Source organism: Protopterus annectens, chromosome 11.part0, assembly GCF_019279795.1.
Source record: "Protopterus annectens isolate FY-2018-M chromosome 11.part0, PAN1.0, whole genome shotgun sequence".
NCBI classification, from domain to species: Eukaryota; Metazoa; Chordata; order Ceratodontiformes; family Protopteridae; genus Protopterus; species Protopterus annectens.
The window spans coordinates 1,088,412,308-1,088,434,655 of record NC_056745.1 but is presented as its reverse complement, the minus strand read 5'-3'; positions in this window follow the sequence as shown (position 1 = coordinate 1,088,434,655).

Below are 22,348 nucleotides of genomic sequence, written 5' to 3'. Positions count from 1 at the left end.
GAATTCTTTTAGCTTGTGACACATTGATCCAGGTTGGGAGTCCCTCACAATGGATGACAGTAGCAGTTGCGAGTAAAACCAAGTATAGTCCTTTCCATCTGGAGTTAAAGGCATTTCTTCTTGTATAAAGTTTGCTTTATACCTAGTCTCCGAGATGTAGGTCATGTTGGTTTGACTGTCCTGGTCATTGGGCTGCAAGTAGGACAATATTATAGTATTTATGTAAATAAGAAGTAAGGGATTTGAAATAAGAAAGCTTGTTTGCATCAACATCCTGTAATTCTAAATTTTGTTGGAGTGTGGGCCATGTGGCCATCATTCTCATGGGTCTGTATATGAGTATTTCATATGGGGAAATTTTCTAGGGCACCAACTGCACCTCTAATACTGACTAAAACTAATGATAATGTTTCAGGCCATCTGAGACTAGTTTCTACACATACTTTACCTAGTCTAAGCTTTATTGCCTGATTAGCTCTTTTTACTATTCCTGAGGCCTGGGGTCTATAGGGACAATGACAATGCAACTTAACTTCTAAAGCTTTGCAAAGCTGATGCATTACTTGACTAGTAAAATGAGCTCCCTGATCTGATTAAATGCTACAGGGAATACCAAATCTAGGAATCAATTAATTTAGCAGTTTCTTTGCTACCATATCCACATCGTTTGCATACGGACAAGCTTCTACCCATCCTGAAAAGATGTCAACTATTACCAAACTGAAGCAAAATTTTTGTATTTGGTGAATTTCAATAAAATCCCATTGAAAGGTATAGAAAGGTCCCCAAGGTTTTTGCAATGACTGAACAGGCACAGATATTGATTGAGATAGCCTATATTCAAAACAAATCACAGAAGTATTTACAAAATGTTTAACTACTACTGAGAGATGAGGTCCATACCAGTCAGTACAAGTTTGTTTTATTAATGCATTTTTGTGCAAGTGATAGGGCAAGTGATATGCTTTAACCAATTGATTTAAGAAATTTAGTGGTGCTACCAGTTGACCATCTGGATGGTGCCATAAAATGTCGAGAGAATGACTACAGTAATTGCTTATCCATCTCTTTCTGTCAGAGTCATCTTTCTGGTCATGAAAATATAGTAATTCTTGTAAGGAAAAATTGTTATTTTCATTCAACTGCTGCATAAACACAGCCTGAAAAGGATAAGACAATGTAGATTATTTTGTCGCCATGTCATCAAAAGTGTTGCCCTTTAGTAACAAAGGATTGTTGTGTTTATTTGTGGCATATTTTACTACAGATATTTCTTTTGGTAATAACAATGCATCTAATAACTTATTAACAAAAGTAGCATTTCTAATAACCATTCCCACTGATGTTAAATAACATCTTTCTTTCCAAAAGTACCAAAGTCATATACAAGCCCATAAGCATATCTAGAATCACAGTAAATGACTACTGATTTATTTTTAGTAATTTTACATGCTACTTGAGCAGATACATTTCCATTTAACTGACCAGTTAACAAAATGTTGTGCTGGATGCAGACAGAAAATCCTGCTACAAGTTCTCTGCTTTCTTTTCATATACAGGAGACATCTTTGAAAAGGATGAGATCTGGATATTGCAGTGGAACATCTTTAAAATCTAATCTAGTAGGAAACACAGTGTTAACAACAACTACACGATCATGGGTTCCTCTTTATCAGCTGTAGGAATTAAAAAAGCGAGGTTAAGAATTGGACATCAAGCAATCAGTAATGAAGGGTTGTTAAATAAAGGCAGTCAGAATGATGATAAATATTTTGTTCTGGTTTTCAGCAATAGTGTGTCTACGGAATGCAGAACTGCTATATAAGTCTTGTGCCTATGAGTTAGTGCAGCCAACATGTCTACAATGGGTGCCATCATGGCCACTGCCCTAAGGCAGTGGGGGGAGGGCTGCAGCTACAGGATCAATATTAGTATTAAATTAAGTAACAGGTTTATAACTATTATTTCTGCATTGTGTTATTAATTTTCTTTTTCTGCAAGTCAGGAAAAATCTTTTGGAATAATCTGGTAATCCTAATGCTGGAGGGTTCAAAAGCAACCTTTTTATTTGTACAAAAACATTTTCTTGACACTTTTTCCAAGGTAGAGGTCCAGGGGATATTTTCTTTAATAATTCTAGTAATAGTCTTCCCACTTCTGCATAATCCACTGTTGACAGTAACCTGTTCAACCCAGGAAAGCTTGCAGCTGTTTTTTGGTGCAGTGTGGATTGCTGTGATATGCAAAGGCAAGATCTGTCTAGTACCTTCTCAAATGAGATGTCCCAGGTATTGAATGTGCAACATCCATAACTGCAATTTACTTTTATTGAGTTTAAATCCTAACTTTGCTAATGGAATTAAAATAAAACAGTGTCTTGTTTGGAACCATCTATATTTCTTGAAGCTAAAAGCAAATCATCAACATATTGAATCAAAGTAGACTCAGAGGGGAATTTAATTTTATCTAACTATCATTTCTTTTGTCAAGAAAAAAGAGCAGATGATTCTATATATCATTGTGGTAAACTAGTCCAAGTGTATTGTTGACCTCTATAAGTAAAGGCAAACAAATACTGGCTATCTGGGTGTATAGGAACAGAAAAGAAATCAGACAAAATACCCATCACTGAGAAAGTAGTGACATCTACAGGAATTGAATTCAATATTGTTGCTGGTTTGGGGACAAGTGGAAATGTGGGAACAACTACAACATTTACTGCACATAAGCCTTGTACAAACCTGCATGTATTCTTTCCTGGTTTCTTCACTGGCAAAATAGGAGTATTACCCAGAATGGGAGCCTGAACAATTTTACCTTGGTATAATAAGGTAGAAATAACAGCTTTGATTCCTTTTTCTGCTTATGTTGACAAAGGTTATTGCCCTCACAGGGTTTTAACTGGTAGGCCAAATGCTGTTGTTGTTGTTTGTCTTTCAGCTTTTCCCGGTTAGGGGTCACCACAGCGGAACTCCAGTCCACTAATGATTGGCAGTAGATTTTCACGAACGCCGAGGTGCCAGCTCGATGTTCAACCTTCAACGAAGGCATCCCATTTATGCATGTCTTTCAAATGCTCACCCAACCACGGGGAGGACATACAGACTCCACACAGATGGCACTCCCCATACTCCAAGAGCCATAAATACGATAGAGTGGAGTATTGAGGATAAGAAAGAAATTATGTATTGTTATTATAATACAAAAAGCCCAGAATTTCCAGACACAAGATATACAAAAAGATTAAGAGAGAAGTTAAGAGGAAAGGAAATACCTCCATATGAAAAACTGACAGAAGCCTCAAGTAAAAAATTGTGTTCATTAATACAACAGATTTGTTAAAAACAGTATATAGACCAATAAACTTTGATCTGTTTGGAAAAAGAAGCATCTGAGGAAGTGCAAAAATATATACAACAAAACCTTGAGATTTTTGAAATGTATAAAAAAGAAATACGGGCATGGAAAAGAGAGATTTGATATGGTGCAATATTTATGCAAAGGTGAAAGCCAAATTAGTCAATATAAAGAAGGCAACACCAAAGATATTCAAAGAGAAATACAGGCAAAGACATCCAGACATGGAAAATTTCACAGTAAAAAAATAATATCATAAAGAGGGAATGAAGAAAAGAAGATTAGTAAAGTAGAATTAAAAAAAAAAAACAGAAGTTAAACTTATGGAGTATCTGCTAAGTGAAGGATTTGGGGTAGAAGGTCTAACAGAGGTTATACCACAACGTGATGGAACAAGTCCCCAAAGTAAGGAGAAACAGGAAGATCAGGAGACATCTGAAGAAGAAATATGGACATGGGAAAGAAAAAGAGAACTAATATGGTGTAATATTTATACAAAGGAGAAAGCAAAACTAATCAATACAAAAAAAAAGCAGCACCAAAGATATTTGCAGAGAAATCCAGGTAAAGGAATCCAGACATGGAAAACTTTGCAATACAAAAATAAAAAGACAAAGAGGAAAAATAGAAAAAGATTAGTAATGGAGAAGTTAAAGAAAAAATAAGGTTATGGTGTACCTTCAAAATGAAGGATTCAGTGCAGAAAATCTAATTCAGAAAGCACCACAGCAGGACAGAGCAATGGACATCCAAATTAAGGAGAAACCAGTAAAACAAGAAGCAATGGGTCAGATGCTAGATGAAGATATTTTGGAGCCTTCCACAGGAAACAAGTATAAATGTTCTCTTGAAGCTGTACAGTAAGGGAAGGAACAGCAAACTGGAAACTCTGGCGAAGTCAATGTCAAGGAGTGATAGGCCAGTAAGTTCCCATATAACAGAGCAAGAGATGGCACAGGATGAAATTGATGTGCCACAGGAAGATGCTACAGAACTTTTTGTAGAATGCCTGCAGGAAATGGAAAACAAAAAAAATGTACCCTCAGTTTAGAAGAATATGAGCTAAGAGAAGAGTTGCTTGACTTATTAGAAATAGATGGACATATTAAGATCAATGAAAGAAATAGACTGCAGAAGGCCAATAAACCCAAAAAGTCAGAAATTTGATAAAACAAATGAACACAGTAATTAGGACTGTCCATAGAGATCCATGCAATATAACAGAAGTAAATAGGATATATTACTGTGCAGCTATATTAATAACTGATAAAGTCCTACTACAAGAACACAGAGTAGTGAGGGAAAAGAAGGGGGAAAATCAAATACCATCAGGGAAGTATCGAACAGAGAAAACTATAAAGCAATTAAGACAAGAAGTGTCACTGTTAGAACAATACAGAAGAGGGAACAGATCAACAAAAATACTTAGAAAGATAGATGTGATAAAAGCAATGCCCAGTATTAGAACAGATCAGGCTCTATCGTGCACTATCGTAAATAATAAGCTAAAAATATCAGCACAGGCAGAAACTTAGAAGATACACAGATAAATATAAAGGAAAAAGTACAAAATTAGCAATTTATTGAAGACCCAAAAAAGTTTTATAGAGAATTGTGAAACAAAATAAAAGGAATTAAAAATACACCAAAAAAAGAAGTAGATATATTTTGGAGAAGTATTTATGAAGATCCTGTGGAACATAACAGAGATGCTAAATGGCTAGGAAAAGTAAAGGAAAGAATAAGAAGGTTAAAGGTACAGGATATGAAATGGGATGAAGTAACAGCCAGATAGATTGAAATAACATTAAAAAAAGCCTCTAAGTGGAAAACCTCAGGCCCAGATGCAGCACCTAACTTCTGGCTAAAAGTATTAACATCGTTGTATGAAGATTTATCCATGAGTAAGGTAATATAGGCTTCCCAAACAGACAGCAACCTGGCTAATAACAGGAAACACAATGCTACTACTTAAGACTGAACCTGCAAGCTACCCTAAAAATTATAAACCAATAACTTGCCTTCCGACAACGTATAAACTATACACTGGAATTGAGAGTTTATAGCCATTTAGAAGAAAACTCAATTATGGTACTAGAACAAAAGGGCAATAAAAAAGTCATATGGAACAAAGGATCATTTGCTGTTAAATAAAGTCATAGTTGAGAACTGTAAAAAGGGGAAGAATCTAAGTATGACAGGGATTGACTACAAAAATGTATTTGATAGTATTCCACATTCATGAATAAAAGACCGCTTAAAAATTTATAAGATATACCCTACAATGATCGACTACATTACAGTGACCATGAAAAAGTGGCAGCTCACTTTGCAATTAAGCTATGATAAAGGACAAATTATTATCCCAGGGATAAAAATTCAAAGGGAGATATTACCGGGTGACTCTTTATTACCACTGCTATTCTGTTTTGCCCTTAATCCATTAATCTGTCTACTTAACATCTTAGGCCATGGCTATAATTTGGCTCCTTGATAACAAAGTGTAAAGGCTTCTCAACTTCTCTTTGTCGATGATTTAAAATTGTATAACTCATCAGATGAGGAACTGAAAGCACAACTGCAAGTTGTCAAAACTTTTTCAGGTGATATAAGAATGTCATTTGGTCTTGATAAATGTGCAAAAGCAACCTTTAAAGCAGGAAAACTGCAAAACCAAAACAAAAATCAGTTTGGGACACAAATGTGATATAAAAGAACTTGAGCAAAAGGGCATGTATAAATATTTGGGAATTGATAAAGGATCAACAATAAAACATGATCACATCTGATTAAAACTTAGTAAGGAATACTTTAGAAAACTTTAATCCTGAAAACAGCATTGACATCTAGGAACAAAATTCAAGCTATCAACTAATTCACTCTTCCTGTCCTAAATTACAGTTTTGGAGTGAATGATTGGTCCCAAAACATGCTGGATAAATTAGACAGGAAAACAAGTAGGATGCTTCATGCTCACCAAATGATTTATAAAAAAATCAGTGCATACCAAGATTATATATTCCTGTTCTGAAGGAGGGATGGGCCTCCTTGAAATTGATTACATGTATAAATCTGCAATCATGGGACTGCACACATATCTACTGACCTCACATGACCCAAACGTAGTAAAAGCTTTGAAACATGAGGAGAATAAATCTAAGATGACTTATCTGCTTAGTTTAGCAGAAGCATATTGGTGTCAAGCAGGAATGGAAATCAAACCAGAAGTAGATAAAAATCAGGGAGCAACTGAATGTGCCAAAAAAAAAAAAGAAAGAATATAAGGCGAAGGACCAGATGTGAAGGTAAGAAATGTGAAAAATGCATAAATATTTTATTTATTTATTTTTATTTATTTATTTTGATAACCGGGTAGTGCCTTACTGGACAAGAAGCCCATTTTCAGTGGAGACCCAGGGAGAAAAGCTCCAAAATACAAACAAGCTAAGAGGTAGATAATACAGAAGATCAAGGAATAGCAAGAGATGCAGCATAATTCAGATTAAACAGTGCTATCTAAGAAGCCACAGAGATATACGTACAGTGTCAAATATTCAATACAATAGGTTAAAACTTACAGAGTAAACAAAACACAAAGTCTTAGCTAACATGGTGCCACTCAAATTACAGATGAATACAGGAACAGAAAACTATTTACAATGAAGTTAAATTTATGTATAAGTGTAAATATAAGGACACACTAAAGAGGAAGTAGAAATTGGCAAACAGTTCCTGAGAAAAATACAGATGTTACATGTAGGTAACAGTAAGTAGCAGAGCATAACCGATGTGAGCAAAGTTTTAAGAGGGAACAGGTCCCAACAAGGCAGTGGAGTGTTGTTTAAATGGGTGTGATAACACAACAAGAGGAACCACAAAATAGAGGGTACAGTTGTGGGAATTCTTGGAAGGATTTTAACCTGGATTAAGGAGGAGCAATGCCATTGATTTGTTAGGTGCATTTTTAGGAGTTTTTTGAACTCATGGTTGTTTGGGTTTTTTGTAATTGTCTGAGGAAGTGTGTTCCAGGGCTTGGCAAGTTTGTAAGAGTAGAGGGAATCTCCATGAAGGCTGTGGAAGCGGGTGACATTTAGTATAAGTTTATCAGATGATCTGAGGGGTCTTGGATTACAGTTTGATTGTACTATACTAGCCAGTGCAGTGATATTATTGGGCTGGTGGATAATTTTATGGACTATAGTCAATTGAGTGAGGGATAAAAGGTTAGGGATTCAAGCCATTTTAGTTGAGAGAGGGCTGTGCAATGGTGAGTTCTGTATGGGTGACCAGTGGCAAATTTTGCTATTCTGTTGTAACAGGCTTCTAGATTATAGAGGTCATTCCATTAGTGAAAATGTCAGTGCCATAGAGGAGAGTTGAGAGCAGGTGAGACAGGGCAGTGGACAAATTGGCACTGTTGGTTAGGAATGGTTTTGCTCTATAGAGGGTGCCTAGTTTGGAATGCACTTTTTTGATTGAACATGAGATATGTATATCAAATTGTAGATGTGTATCAAATATTATGCCTAGAAGTTTAGTTTGGTTGGAATGAAGTAACCTGGTTCCATTGGAGGAGATTATTGAGAGTGGGGGTTGGCAAAAAGTTGATTTTTTATTTGAGAAGACTATAATATTGGTTTTGTTTGGGCTAAGAATAAGTTGATGTTTGGCTAGATGTTTTTCAATGTCTTGGAAGGAAGACTGCATTTTTACCTGGAATTCTTGGGAAGTTGAGGCTGAGCAGATAAGTGTAGAGTCATCGGCATATTAGACAATGGTGGCATGATCCGTTGAGAGAATGGAGCCTTTGGGTACACCTACAGAGATAGGAAGTAGGGGGAAAGATTGTTTTCCCATTTGGGAGATTGCTGACAATTGGAGAGATAGCTATGGAACCAGTTCAGGGATGTGGGCTGTAGACCAAAGAAGAAAGCTTGTTAGTTAGTAGCTGGTGGGACACGGTGTCAAAAGCTTTGGACATATCAAGGAAGATAGAAGTGACAAGTTGTCTTTTGTTTAGTAGGTGATTAATTGAGTTGGTGAAAGATAATAGGGAAGTTGTAGTACTATGTTTAGGTCTAAAGCCATGCTGGGAGCTGGATAATAGGTTGTGGGTCAGAAGGTGGTGGCGCAGTTGATTGTGGATACCTTTTTCAAGTATTTTTGCCAGGGGTGAGAGGATGGCAATGGGGCGATAGTTAGAAAGTTCTTTGGAAGGCCCACCTTTGTGAAACGGAATGATATGGAATATTTTCCAGAGAGTTGGGACATATTGTTCGGAGATGGATTGGTTTATCAGGATTGATATGGGGTAGGCAATAGAGGGAGCTGCTATTTCTAGGAATTCATTTGGAAGTAGATCAGCAGTGAGACAGCAGGGTTTTATCTTGGTTAGGAGAGCATGTATGTAGCTAGTTTGGATGGGAGAAAAAAATTAAAGGGGTGGGATGATTTACAGTTGGAGAGGGGAGATTAAGAAGTTTGCTGGGAAGGTCACCTAGCAGAGAGGTAATGGTACTAATAAAGTAGGAGTTGAATTGGGTAGAAATTGAGTCAGTGTTGTTTGAGGAGGTAAGAGCTGGTGTAGAGGAGTGGCCAGGGTTGAGAAGACTGTTGATGCTTTGCCAGAATTTTTTGAGGTTGTTATGGTGTAACTGTTGACAGGACAGGAAGTAGTCTTGCTTGTCTTTCCTGATTTGGTTTTTAACTAAATTTCTAAGCTGATGATATTTGATGAGGGTAGAATTATCTCTGGAAGTGTGGTAGGTGGCCTATGCCTTGTCCCTGTGTTTTATTAATAACTTGGTATCTGCTGTTAACCAGGGGGAGAGGATTGGTTTTTGACCTAACCTTCCTGATGGGAGCAAGATTATTAAGTATGTTAAGAAAGTTAGTGTTGAAATACTGTACTGCCTTATCTAGTTGTAGGTGTTTTAGTGGAGACCAATTAAATAGTAGTAGAAGGTGATTAAATAAAGGAGCAGGGAATTTTATCTTGCTACGGATGTTTTGGTAGGTGATGTTATGTCGAGTATGGACTCGTTTTCTGTATAGGAAGGTTGGGCAATGATCACTGAGGGAATCAGGGAGTCACCCTGCTAAGTAACTAAGGTTGGGCTTGTTTGTTAAAATCCAGTCTAAAGTTGACTGTTTTTTGGTGTGCTTGTCTATACGGGTTGGGCAGGTTATGGTTTGGATGAAGTTAAACAGTTTCAGGAATTTGGAGAGGGTGGTGGATGAACATGAGTGCCAGTCAAGGTTGAAATCACCCAAAATGATAGTTTCTTGATTAAAACTGCTAGATGCCCAGGCTAACAGACTCTCTATGGTGGGTAGGTTATTACCAGGAGGGAGATAGGTGGCTATGATGATTATTGATTTGTATGGGTTGACATCAAGGTGAGCAGTAATGATTTCTGAGCTGAGCAGATCAGGGGGAGGGCATCTTAGTTGAATGACCTTAAGGGTGTCCTTGAATATAATCACTACTCCACCCCTTTTTTATTTAGTCTGTCTAGTCTAATGATGCTATAACCAGATTTAATGACTTCAATGTCATTTATGTGGGGCTTTAGTCAGGTTTATGTAACTACAGCTATTTCAGGATGGTAGGTGATGAGGGCAGAATTGAAATCACTAGCTTTCTTGATTATGCTACGGAGGTTGAAGTTAATGAATAGTAGGTCAGAATTGGAGGTGTTGGGAGGGGGGAGGGGTGGGAGTGGATAGAAGAATTAATGAGAGTAGAAGGGATATCAGAGGGAGAAAGGTGGCAGGGTGAGCAGTTGTTGTTGGGTCCAGGGTTGGGATGGATGTCAGCTAGGAGTTTAATTCATTTTAAAGAATGCAGTAAAATGAATATAATGTGATGAATACATTTGTAGTATCTTAAAGTGGGTGGCTTAGGATAATGGGTGTGTAAGTGTTTGAAAGGCTGTAGTAGTGTGGAATGGTGGTTATAGAGTTGAGGGTTAATGTTGGTAAAAGAGTGGTTGTTAAGGGAATGATAGCATAGAGGGAGTGTAGGTGAGTGAGAGTAATTGATATGGTATGAGTCTAGGGAGGTGAGATAAAGGAAGAGGAGTATAGGTATTTTCCATACTGTTGAATAGTGCAGGTACATTGTGACAGGCACATAGGAGAGTAGTACAGATGGATCCAGGAGATGTGGGTAGGATAGATTGATTGAATTGACTAAGATAAGGGAGGGAGGAGCTAATAGGTATAGGTGAATGGAGAAGATTGGTTGGTTGTTGGGAGTGGTTGTGGTCAGATTAGGTATAAATCTAATGTTAACAGGGGTGGGTGGAAATGGGGATAGGGTAAAGGAGCGGAGTGAGCCCGAGTAAAGCGAAGGCCGAATGGAGCGGGTTGGACCACGAAGCAGTGCAGAGTCAGAAATCCACAAAACTTCTGGAAGAAAATCATGTTGATCAGGGTCGAATGCAGGAATGGTTAAGGAGAGGCAAATTCAAACCAAGAGATGAAAGGTTAATATTGGCGGCCCAAGATAGTAGGCTACGTATACATTGGTTTGCAAAGTCCATTGAACATGTGGTAGAAACAGACAATTGTAGGTTTTGAAAAACAGAATTGGAAATGCTTGTTATGACATACTAATGTCAGAAGGACTGTATACTGAAAGGCATAATAATGTGGCAAGACTGTTGCACTGGGGATTATGCAAACATTATGGTATTGAAGTGTCTGAAAAACACTGGAAACTTGAGTCACAAAGCATTACAGAAAATGATGAAGTCTATGCCACATGGGATCACCCATTACCAGCAGTTCAAAAGATAGATTCTAGAAAAGCAGATACAGTGGTCCATGAAAAGAAGACAAAAAGTAGCATTGATCATTGACATCGCCATGCCCATTGACTACAGTGTCTTGCGCACAGAGAGACACAAAGCCATAAAATATCAGAATATGTAGGCATAAATGAGAGCAATGTGGAAGAAAGATACCCAGACAGTTCCAATAGTAGTAGGAACAACTGGTCTTAAAAAAAGGATCTACAATCAAATGTTGATATGTTACCAATACATGTAACCCCATATGAATAGCAGAAGGAGTCATTACTGGGCACATTGCAAGTGCTACGAGGAGCACTTCTGGCTGACATCAAAGATTGAAACAATACTAATTTCATGAACTTTAATTGTAGTTTGAATTAGGAATTGGGTCCATTCCTGTCATGGTATTAGAAATCCAAAAGACTTGGAGAAATTAAAAAAGGTTTTAATGTTATGTGGATGGACTCTCCTTCCTGTATAATTCCTATCTCATTGGCACGTGTAGTCCAGAGCTGAGGAGGTACAATGCTTAATTCCTTCATGTCAGAATTTTCCAATTATTGCTCTTCTGTCAAGAAACCAAATAGTTTATTTTTATCCGGACAAGTGTTATCAACATATAATTCTAAAGTTTCATCAGGAATATATAAAAATACACATCTAGTGTATAAAAAAGAGTACATCTAAGTTTACATAATAAATCTCTACCAAACAGGTTTAAAGTGATTGAATTTCCACAATAAAAGCATGTCGTTCTTTTAATGTACCAACTTGAATAGGAATAGGTATAGTTTCTGTGTAATCTATAGGAATTCCAGAGACTCCCACCTCATGAATCATGTGTTTGGAATGTGGAAGATCTTCAGTGTTTGCCAAAGTAATCATATATCTAGTAGCCCCTGTCTACAAGAAAGGAGACTGGTGTATTTTATAGTCTAACTTTGACAAAGGGACCATCTTGATCTATTTGTACCAAGGGAAATAACTGCAATTCCTGCTCAAAGCTATCCTAATATGTTGTTTGTCATTCTGGTGATTGCCAAGTAGTATTTATTCCACATAAGAAGATTTCTGTCATTTTGCTGTAGCAGTGATTAATTTTGAATCTTTGGAAAACTTGTTTGTTGTCCAGCAAATGGACATTTATTTTGCGAATGTCCTGTCTGTCCACAAATTAAAACAAATATATAGCCACATTGCATTTTGTGGTGTTTGTGATGAATCAGAAGGATAATTTTGTTGATAATGATACTGTCATGGGGGTTTCTGAAAGAATCAAACTCTAGCTTCCCCCCTTTACCCCTTCTTCCTTGACCTCGCCCTCTTAAATTGGTATTAAGTTACTAAAGTTGAACATCTAGTATTTTTTTTGTTCCTTTTCTTCCCTAAGTATGTTATCTGCTATATATTGTACTTGGTTAACAATTGCATGAATGGCCAAACTTGGCCAGTTCAAACAAACTCTCTTAATCTGTTCTTGTATTTGTGGTAACAAATCTTTAACCAAGGCTGCAGACAGTCCATTTGCTGCTGTACCTTCAGAAAGTTCTGGATTCATAGGTTCATAGGGTAGTACTAGGCTAACCGTCCTTGTGGGTCATTTTAAGCTTAGCCAATTAGTCCATGTGAGAATCAAACTCTGCACCATGTGTTTGTAAGATAAAAACATTAACCATTATGCCAACCTCCCCTTGAATTAATAGAGCTATCTGCCCTTGTGGGTCATTTTAAGCCTAACCAATTACCCCATGTGTGAATCAAACCCTGCACCTTGTATTGGTAAGGTAAACATCTTAACCATTATGCCACCCCCCCCCCCGAGAATCCCTCAAATGCATCTATCTCACATTGTAAATATGCATTCACAGATTAAGTCTCATTCTGTACAATAGTTTTTATTTTTGCCCAGTTAGGGCAAGGGGACATGCAATGGTAATGGCTTTTAAAAGATTATCTCTAGCAGCTAGAAATCCTGCATCCACGTGTTTTATAATATTTTCTCCTATCTTAGATTTAGCCAATATTTTCTTAAAAATAGCAGATGTTGACTCTTTTAATACAGCTTAAGGTGTTCAATATTGAAGTTTTGTAACTGTACATCTCCTTCTAAAATGTTTGTATATTTTGCAGAATATGTTAATATGGGAGGGAGAAAATCTACAATGGTTTGAAAACTCAGTGCAGTCTATGGCCGTACCACTGTAATGGTGGGTTCAGCTTCACTGGCTCTAGATATTGCAGGATTAGGGACTTCTTGCAAGGAATGTATTTGTGTATCAGGTTTGTCAGAGTCAGTAGAAGAAGCAGAACTTCTCACTTCTCTTGTTTTCTAATCTGAAGGGGTTGTTCAATATTACTTCCCCATCAATAATTACTGGGAGTTAAGTAATAATGTTTTTTAGATTACGTACAGTGCTGTGTTTTGGAAATTTACTTTTATTTGGAAATCTCTTTAACTTTCTCCTGGATTTATTGATAATATAGTTGTTTTCCTTTATCAGTTACACATATTAACATTTGATTCAAATTTATGACAAGTCAACATTGTTGATGAAATCTAGTATTATAACCTGATTCAGAGGGTTGAGTGAAAGCACTGCAGGTTACGTGGTCTGTGCCTGTGAAGTTGGTAGTTGTTTCTGCAGATCCACAGGTGCTCTTGTTGAAGTGAAGTGCTATCTACTACTTGTGATTCTAAGGGATGGCAAAGTGTTGGTGCTGGTGGTGCAGGTGGTATAGAAGTCAACGAGTCTGGCTGTGAGGGTAATAATTTTTCTAACTTTGTTAATGGATAAATATCCCAGGACTGAAACTTGTCATTCGCACATTTTTGCAGATTATTTACTGTCCTCTTAGCCACTTACAGTTGTTACTTTAACTTAGACGAAATTCATTTTAACTATCTGACTATGACTTGTTTCTCTGTTTTTAGATTCTTCTTGCCAGTCATTACAAGCTGACCAACAAGAGGCTGATACTTTATTCCCCTGTTATTTCAGTTATTTTTAAGATTTTCAAAAATTTTCCTAACAAAAGACATATTTTCTGGAAATTCTAAAGTGCGGTCATGTTTTTTAAGTTCTGACCATTTTACGAAATATCTGTAACTATCTCTTCCATACATATTACTCATATATTATTCCAGAATCCCTCACTTCCAGCTCCTTAATACTACTTTTTCTAGTGCACACTATAAACCCACTCTCATACCAAAGTGATAGATCTGAGACTAAGATTAAGACCAATTATATTACCAGGAATCCTATATTCCTTTTTTTGGTATTTTAATATTTGATTAGCACACACTCTCATTCCTTGGTTGTCATAGTCCCTGAGCAAGGAGACTGCCCTTGTTTCTTTATTGATTAAAATCCCACTAATACACAATTTAAATGTAGATTGATTAGAACCCGCTCTCTTTCCAGGGAAACCCTATTCACAAGGATACATACACTTATGTCCCTGTTTCCCTCTTAAATTTACACTATCATTCAATTATATTTGAAACATGGTTAGTAGAAAAATAAAAAATACAAATCACAGTCATTCAATTTACCCACATGCTTTCAATTAAATCTACTGAAGAAAAAGTTAGTTAAGCTAACCTGTTAAGATACTATGCTCAGTTGAAAATTTATTACAAAACAAATTATGTACTAATACATCAGAATTCTGATTTACAGCAAACCTGTCACAATGGGCCCAACAGCAGTTTCTAATACAGTAGCACATAAATGGCTCAGAAGTCCGAGCATATGCACCAAACTGTTAAGGTGCCAAATAACTTTCACATGAAACAGTTCAGCAAAGAATAATAATAATAACCTTCTTTATTGCAAAGAAAAGTATGTACATGAGAGATCCGGCATTTACTAACCTGTCTCCCCAAGTTACAAAAATCCACTCTTTATACTTTTTCTTGATTAGTTTGATTCTTGATTTTCTTGATTCCGTGCCTCAGACAATATTAAATTCTAGTAAAACATCCACATTTAAACTACTGCTTAAGGAACACCTAACCAAAACTGGCTTTGCTCCTACACTAATCCAGGCTGATCATTCTGTCCGCCCTTGTTCTTACAAGCAAAATACCTCTTCCCTTACTAAATTGCAACATCAAAACTATCCCTTCTCTCATGGAATTCCAATTTCTCTCTGCCTATTTCAAGCTCACTACCGCTTCTATTTTTATCTACATATCTCAAGCTTCCTACAGTTTCATTATATTCCCTCATTCTTGTACTTGACCTCAACATTGCCTTAGCCATCACTGTTTAGAACAAGTTACATTACCAAAGGGCAGCTGTGGTGGTGCAGTGGTTAGCGTTGCCACCTTACAGCAAGAGGTTTTCTGGTTCGATCCTTGGCTGGGGTGCCTTCTGTGCGCAGTCTGCATGTTCTCCCTGTGGTTGCGTGGGTTTCCTTCGGGTGCTCTGATTTCATCCCAAAGACATGCTGTAGGTGGATTGGGCACTCTAACTTGCCCCTAGGTGTGAGTGCGTGTGCCTTCTGTGGAAGGTTGGGCACTGGGCTGGCAACTCAACACTGTAAAACTCCACTGCCAATCATGAGCAGACAGGTGATCCGCTGTGGTGAACCCTAACCGGGAAAAGCTGAAAGAAGAAGAACACTAGCAAAGCAACAATCAGCCATGTTCTTGTACATATACCATACATTTATCTCATAAATATTTACCACTGATACCATTCTATTGATCAGTCATTTCTCTATGATGGCAGAAGGTATTTCATGTTAGTTTATTTGTTAGCTTTCTTTTTTTTCCATTTTATATTACTCTCTCAGTTTGTATTGTTTATGTATAAACTATTTACTACCTATATTTACCAAAGTTATATATTCTTGATTTTTATCAGTTTCTTGTATTGTTTGCAATGTGTTTTTGTAATGAAGCTATTCTCCCTGGGCCTCTGCTGAAAAAGGGCCACTGGCCCAGTTGGACATCCCCGATAAACAAATGTAAAATAAAATAAATAAATAGTAGCAATATTACTGTTAACAATTATAAGACTGCCATGACCAATTAGAAATGAACACTATAGCATTAATTCTGCTAAGATCACAAGATTAGTTGTTTACCACATTCTTTTAAAACATATGTAATAAAACATTCTACACAGAACAGATCTTATACTTTTATGACCTTGTCAGCATTTGCTAAGAGCCTTCTATTCAAAACAAATCTTACATTTTTCTAACCTTGTCAGCACTTCCTAATATTAGACAGCAAGTAACCTAACAAATGCACACTGAAGGACATTCTGAATATTTCATTCTACTGTGAAAGCACATTAAAAATGAAACCTGCACACTAACAGTTTTATTTTCCCTTGTTTGTACTTCTCACCCTTCACAGTCACACAAACTAACCATGATCTGGACTGGAGCTGACATAAAACCAAAAGGCATCCTGAGGAGACATGCCATTAATGTCAGCTGTGTTTTTTTCTATACAGCCTACACTGTTTCTTCCCTTTCACTATGATCACCGGTTGTATCTGAAGGGAAAGCTTGCAGTGGAGGTGTGCGATGTATCATCCCACCTCTGCAGCAGCCAGCCAGGTCCTTCACCCTTTTTCTCTCTTAGCACTCTGCAATGTCTCATGTCTCCATCTGGGTTCACCATGGGGAATGCCCTCTACCCCTGACATGGGCATCCCCATCCTCCTCTGCCAACACCTCAGACTGAACATGAGTCACCATGGAGATAAGGAGGGCTTTATTCCTCTATGTCATAGTACTGGCACCATAGCGCCAGTCTTGCCGACACAGTCATTCAATCACACACCCTTGAGGAAACAAAAAGTGATGATTTAAATGAAATTCATCTTCCTTCTTGTTCAGTACTACTGAACCTTTGAACCAAACAAAAGGGGAAACTGGGAGGGGCCTGCTCTTCTGCTATCATGAATTTCTGTTTCTAAAATCTCTCTCTCAACATGTCCATCTTACCTTGAACCTTAGATTTAAAGAAATAACCTCTTTGGTGGAAGCTGCTGATTTAATGAAAAACATTAATTAAGTCCCTGAATTAACTCTGCAGAAATCTGCTGGTCAGGGTATTTTTTTAATAATTGAGATAAAACATCTGGCTTGATAGGGAAATGGTAACTCAAGTGCTTACTTGAAACCACTAAAGGAGTTCAACTCCTTAGAGCTTCAAGGAAGACTTATCATTCTCATAAATGTTTGCTGAAATACCCCAAAACTTGGCCTCAGAAGGATTATCAGACCTATGACTTTAATACCCATCCTTGGACCAACATTTGAAAAATGAGTGTCCACTGCCGCAGTGAAAACAATTAAGAGCAAACTGGAAAGAAATCCATGCACATTTACCATTTTTAAAAGCCAGAAAGGCTTGGGCTTGAGCTTGGGCTGCTCCTCCTCACTCCTATAATTAAACCTTGATCTGTCAATCATACCCCTAGCCACAGGTCAACATGGCACTCCTCCCATTTCAGGAATGTGTTAGCTGCCTTGAGATAACTCAGTTTCTGATCTTCTGATCATACCAAACCCAAACCAGACCACCTTTTAGTTGAGGGACTTTGTATAGTGTCGACCAGTAGGATACTACAGGCAGTGCTTGAGATGGGTCCTTTTCAATAATTACTGCCATGTAATACATGAAACCAACAACCCTGTTGTCATGTTCTTATCCTAAGCTCATTGACTGTTTTTACCCAAAATTGCCAGTGCTGAGACTAAAACATTTGTCCCAGGGCTATCTGTGTCAAGAATGCACTGGACACCATCAGCATTGACTAGGTAAAAAATGCCAACATACATCCCTTAATCAAGATGGAATGTGAGACATGATTGCCAGATGCTGCCCAAAGGTGTCCTTGAGTTGAGCAGTGATAGTAGGCTAGTCTTCCCCCAGTTGCACAGGAAGGAGCTAAACCAACCCTTCTTGACTATAGGTTGATATAGGCAAAATGGGAAACTTTTGAGGTGATGGGACTTACCTCAGGTCTTCATTCTCTGTACTCCAAATGGAACAATCTATTAAAGACAAGCCTTCTCTATAACCAGTTCAAGCGGCCAGGATCTACCCTACTGACTGAGCACCTCTATAAAGCAATACATATATTCATCTTCAGCCCAATTATGTACTTCCACTTAACTGTGACAGCTCAAATAAGGTTCAATACATGAAGGACCCGCTGATAAGTGGTCCAATTTGTGCTGCTCTACAATTGTCTTTCAGTGTTTTATACCTTGACTTCTTGGGAGCCAGCTCTTTCTCTCTGACCAAAGATTCAGTGACTTGCTGAATTCACCACTTAGCTTTACTCTGAGGGCATTCATATTTGCTACAGCCTTTCAGTAACAAAATTCTTTCAGGAGAGTTTCTGTCTGTGTCATTAACTCCTGCAACCAAGTTCACATGCTTTCCAATGCTGACATGCTCTTAGAATGAGAAATAGGGTTAGCCAATCAAAGAAAAACTAGCTGACATAAGTATCAATATAGCTGCAGTGACAAAAGACCAGGTAATCACACACCTGAAATGAGAGAAACTTTCTCTTATATGACTGCTATAGGCTTAGTTTTTTCTTATGCCAAGTCCTACTGTTGCATTTTTATTTTTATTTGTTAGATAATATATAGCATGTATTATAAATGTTTTCAATTAATCATCTGAAGATTGATAATTCCAATTGCACAATTGACACTAAATGTATTCCTTAATAATGGTTAAGATGTTTACCTTACAGATGCAAGTTCAAGATTTCATTCTCACATGGTGTAATTGGCTAGGATTACAATGAACACCAGGACAGTTAGCCTAGTACTAACCTATGAATCTATGAACCTATTAAGTATTAACAGCATAGAATCAAATGAAAGAGAGAGAAGGATAACAAACAAAACAATGTCTAAGGCTGTGGCCCCAAATCCCAGAACCTCAGTTCTCAGCTGTATCAGTACACCAATGCATAACAGAAGCCACTGTTAATTTTTATGTATATAAAGGCTAACAACCAAGATACTAAAAGCAAATTCTGATCAGGACCTAATAGAGATAAGGAAGCTGTCTTGCTGTAATAGAGAATCAGCACACAAATGAGGAGGATCACCTCAAGCACCTTATCACAAATTAAGTGCAAAAACTCTTTTTTATATGCTGATATATATCTGCTCTGTCTATATGTACATCTACTATATATATATATATATATATATATATATATATATATATATATATATATATATATATATATATGGGTCTCATGCAGAATGTCGAAGCTTAAAACTTCGAATTGCATATGATCGGAGACCATTTGATTGAAGCTTTAAAACTTAGAAACTTTGCATGGAGATCGGCATACAGCACGGAACAAGAGATTTCCTTTTTCTTGCTGTAGTACAATCTCGGAGTTGGTATATTTAAGTAGTGGGGGCTGTGGGGGGCATAGGGGGGCTTGCACCCCAGCATATATTTATTTTAGGTTGTTTTTTTTTTTTGTTTTGTTTTGTTGAATGATCGACATTATAAAATTCGATCATATGGTTTTGACTATATGTGTTCGATATTTTGTATTGTTGATCACTCAACACAGACATATATATATATATATATATATATATATATATATATATATATATATATATGGGTCTAGGACTATTCACTGAAAGCAAATTTCACTGAAACACATTTGACTGCGCACAATTTACTCAAACCTCAATTCACTGAAAACACAACTCACTGAAAGTTATAAATGGCCTTTTCCCCACTGTAGTGCGACCATGGAGTTAGAATATATAGTAAGGGGGGTGTTTAGAGGGCACCGCACCACACTTTGGGGGGGCATAGCCCCCACCTATTTTAAATATTTTGAACTATACACATGGATACTTGCAATTTCAATAAATTACTCTTTTCTAAACTTAATATATATCCAAACTATATGGTGAGCAATGCCCCCACACCCCCCCCAATGCAGGGGGCGGTGCCCCCCACACCCCCATATTTTAACTCCAGGGTCGCACTACAGTGGGGAAAAGGCCATATATAACTTTCAGTGAAATGTGTTTCAGTGAATTGTGTTTTCAGTGAATTGTGCTTTCAGTGATTTGTGCTCAGTCATTTGACTTTAAGTGAAATGTGCTTTCAGTGAATAGTCCTAGACCCATATATGTATATATATATATATATATATATATATATATATATATATATATATATATATATAAATATATGTATGTATATAAGTGTGTGTGTGTGTGTGTGTGTGTGTGTGTGTGTGTGTGTGCACATGTCTCTGTGATACACACACACACACACACACACACACACACACACACTTATATATATATATATATATATATATATATATATATATATATATATATACTGATGTCCCACTCACTAGGCTGAATAAGGAGAAGGTAACAGTCAGCTGCCTGTCAGGTGCCAGGATCTGACACATAATGCATGCACTCAGGTACCTCAACAACAGGTACAAATATGACTCTGTCATTGTGCATGTGGATGTGAATGACCTGAGACGTACCTCCTTGGACTACATGAAAAGAGACATGGAGGAGCTCTCAGATTATGTAGCCCAGGTGGGTATGACCTTAGCCCTGAGAAGTATCATACCATCACCCAGAATGATACCACAGTACAAGCAGAAAATGATCCATTTTAATAACTGGCTAAGTTTCTGGTGTCATTTTAAGGGGATCCAGTATCTGTCTGCCTGGGATGACATGATTGACAGACCATGATGCTTTGCCAGAGATGGCCTGCATCTGTCACCTCTGGGCTTCTGGATACTGGCCAAGGTTCCTGCCACCCCTATAGTGCCTTTTTTAGGTGATGTTCTAAAGACCAAATTACCACTGTAACAGCTACAAACAAATGCAATCTGAGGGTCATGCTGCTCAATGCTAGAAGTCTAAATCTCAAAATGCACTCGCTTGAAGCACTCCTCACAATGGAGAACATCGACACTTGTGCTGTAACAGAGACCTGGTTTAAAGCAGCAGAAAGCAGCCTTGCACTACCAGGCTATAACTCATTCCACACCTTTCGGCCCCAGAACTTGGACTGAAGCTCCAAAACCAGTGGTGTTTCCATATTCATAAAGGATGCACACACCTCCAGAGTGGAAGCCCAACATAACGCATCAGAGATACTGCAATTGCAGCTAACAGTGGATAACACAGTGATGTAGGTTGTAGCCTGCTATAGGTCCCCAACCATGTCCCAAGACTCACACTCCACATTCCTAAGCACCCTGGAGAATATTAGGGTCCAACCTAACACTCTCATACTAGCCAACTTCAACTACCCCTCCATTAACTGGGAAAACTACTCATGTACCGATATGCTTGCCCAACATTTCCTGCAATTCATTAATTTCAATGCCCTGCACCAGCTCATTCTTACCCTCACTAGAGGTAGGAACATCCTTGACCTGGACATTACTAACATGGTGCCTGTTGCTCTACAACAATAGCCAACTCCTCCCTGGTTAGATCTGACCACAAACTAATCACCTTGGAAATCCACATCCCTCCCAACCCCCACCCCTGCAGAGGTAACCACCATGAAAAACTTCTGCAAAGCTAACTTTGAGCTCCTAAAAGAGGTGTCTAACTTCACAGCACACATGCAAATAGAGAATAGTTGCATGACCACCAAATCATACACCAATGCACTGTACGAACACGTACACAAATGCATGGATCTCGCCATACCCAACAGAATCAAGACACTCTCCTCCAAAAAAAGGAAGCCAATCCGGTGGTCCCCTGCCATAAACAAACTCTACAACAGAAGAAGGAAACTGATGTGGAATAAGTTGAAGTCTAAAGACTGGAAAAACTCTCTTATCAGCCTCAACAAAAAGTTGAGATCCCTCATCAAATCCTCTAAAATGAGCTATGAAAACAGGATTGCAGTAGATAGTAAAGACAACCAGAAGGTCTTCTATAGTCATATAAAGAATCTTCACAGAAATACCCAGATTTACTGTGAGCTACTGCACAATTGTATCTCCTATATCAAGCCAACAGATATTGCCAATATACTGGCTGACAAATTCAGTGCCAACTTTACCCCTCTCCCCCACCAAAGGACCAATCTCAATACTAGTAGATTGCTAGGCACCCGGTATTACTGCTGCACAGGTTAAAACAGCACTGTTCAAGGCAAA